The sequence below is a fragment of the Chionomys nivalis genome, chromosome X, assembly GCF_950005125.1.
Source record: "Chionomys nivalis chromosome X, mChiNiv1.1, whole genome shotgun sequence".
NCBI classification, from domain to species: domain Eukaryota; kingdom Metazoa; phylum Chordata; class Mammalia; order Rodentia; family Cricetidae; genus Chionomys; species Chionomys nivalis.
The window spans coordinates 83,809,071-83,811,355 of NC_080112.1; positions in this window are offsets into that span (position 1 = coordinate 83,809,071).

The following is a 2,285-nucleotide window of genomic DNA, read 5'->3' on the forward strand; positions in this document are numbered from 1 at the left end:
CATAATGGATAATTTTTCTAATGTGTTCTTGGATTCGGTTTGCCAGAATTTTATTGAGTATTTTTGCGTCGATGTTCATGAGTGAGATTGGCCTGTAGTTCTCTTTCTTGGTTGTGTCTTTGTGTTGTTTTGGTATCAGAGTAACTGCAGCTTCATAAAAGGAATTTGGCAATGACTTCTCTGTTTCTATATTGTGAAATACATTAAGGAGTATAGGTATTAGGTCTTCTTGGAAGTTCTGGTAGAATTCTGCATTGAAGCCGTCTGGACCTGGGCTTTTTTTGGTGGGGAGGCTTTTTATAACAACTTCTAATTCTTCGCGACTAACAGGTCTATTTTGATTGTTCACCTGGTCCTGGTTTAACTTTGGTATATGGTACTTATCTAAAGAAGTGTCCATTTCTTTTACATTTTCCAATTTTGTGGCATACAGGTTTTTGTAGTAAGATCTAATGATTCTCTGAATTTCCTCTGTGTCTGTGGTTATGTCTCCTTTTTCGTTTCTGATTTTGTTAATTTGCGTATTCTCTCTCTGCCGTTTGATTAGTTTGGATAGGGGTTTATCAATCTTACTGATTTTCTCCAAGAACCAGCTTTTTGTTTCATTGATTCTTTGGATTGTTTTCTGTGTTTCTATTTTGTTAATTTCAGCCCCCAGTTTGATTATTTCCAGTCTTCTACTTCTCCTAGGTGAGTCTGCTTCTTTTTTTTTCTAAAGCTTTCAGGTGGGCTATTAAGTCTCCAATGTATACTTTCTCCGTTTTCTTTAAGTGGGCCCTTAGTGCTATGAACTTTCCTCTGAGCACTGCTTTCATCGTGTCCCGTAGGTTGGAGTATGTTGTCTCTTTGTTTTCATTAAATTCAAGGAAGACTTTAATTTCTTTCTTAATTTCTTCCTTGACCCAGGTGTGGTTCAGTAGTTGACTGTTCAGTTTCCATGAGTTTGTCGGCTTTTGGGGGGTAGCATTGTTGTTGCCTTCTAACTTTAATCCGTGGTGATCTGATAAGACACAGGAGGACACTGATATTTTTTTGTATCTGTGGAGGTTTCCTTTGTTACCGAGTATGTGGTCAATTTTCAAGAAGGTTCCATGAGCTGCAGAAAAGAAGTGTAGTCTTTCCTATTTGGGTGGAGTGTTCTATAGATGTCAGTTAAGTCCATTTGCTTCAATACCTCCAACAATTCTCTTAAGTCTCTATTAGGTTTCTGTCTGATTGACCTGTCCATTGGTGAGAGAGGTGTGTTGAAGTCTCCTACTACTAGTGTGTATGGTTTGATGTCTGCCTCGAGTTTTAGTAATATTTCTTTTACATAAGTGGGTGCTTTTATATTAGGGGCATAGATATTCAGGATTGAGACTTCATTCTGATGAATTGTTCCTGTTACGAGTATAAAGTGTCCATCTCGATCTCTTCTGATTGATTTTAGTTTGAAGTCCGTTTTGTTAGAAATTAGTATGGCCACACTTACTTTTTTCTTAGGACCATTTGCTTGAAAAACCTTTTCCCATCCCTTTACTCTGAGTAGATGCCTGTCTTTGTGATTGAGATGTGTTTCTTGCAAACAGCAGAATGTTGGATCCTGTTTTCGTATCCAATCTTTGTCTGTGTCTTTTTATAGGTGAATTGAGACCATTAATATTAAGTGATATTAATGACCAGTGGTTGATTACTCTGGTTATTCCTATTGTTTTTTTAGTAGAGTTTGTGTGTCTCCCTTCTTTGAGTCATGCTGGTGAAGGGTTGCTAGACGCCTGAGTTATCGTAGGCAGTGTTGGCTATGTTGGATTCCTTGGGTTGTGATTTTCCTTCTATTAATTGCTGTAGGGCTGGATTTGTGGCTACATATTGTTTAAATTTGTTTTTATCCTGGAATGTCTTGTTTTCTCCATTTATAGTGAACGAAAGCTTGGCTGGGTATAGTAGTCTGGGCTTGCATCCATGGTCTCTTAGTTTCTGCAGTACCTCTATCCAGGACCTTCTGGCTTTCATGGTTTCCATAGAGAAGTCAGGTGTAAGTCTGATTGGTTTACCTTTATAAGTAACTTGCTCTTTTTCCTTTGCAGCTCTTAATATTCTTTCTTTAATCTGTATATTTTGTGTTTTGATTATAATATGGCGAGGGGATGTTTTTCTTTGATCCAGCCTGTTTGGTGTTTTGTATGCTTCTTGAATATACAAAGGAATATCTTTCTTTATGTTGGGAAAGTTTTCTTCTATAATTTTGTTAAAAATATTTTCTGGACCTTTGAGTTGTGACTCTTCTCCTTCTTGTATCCCTATTA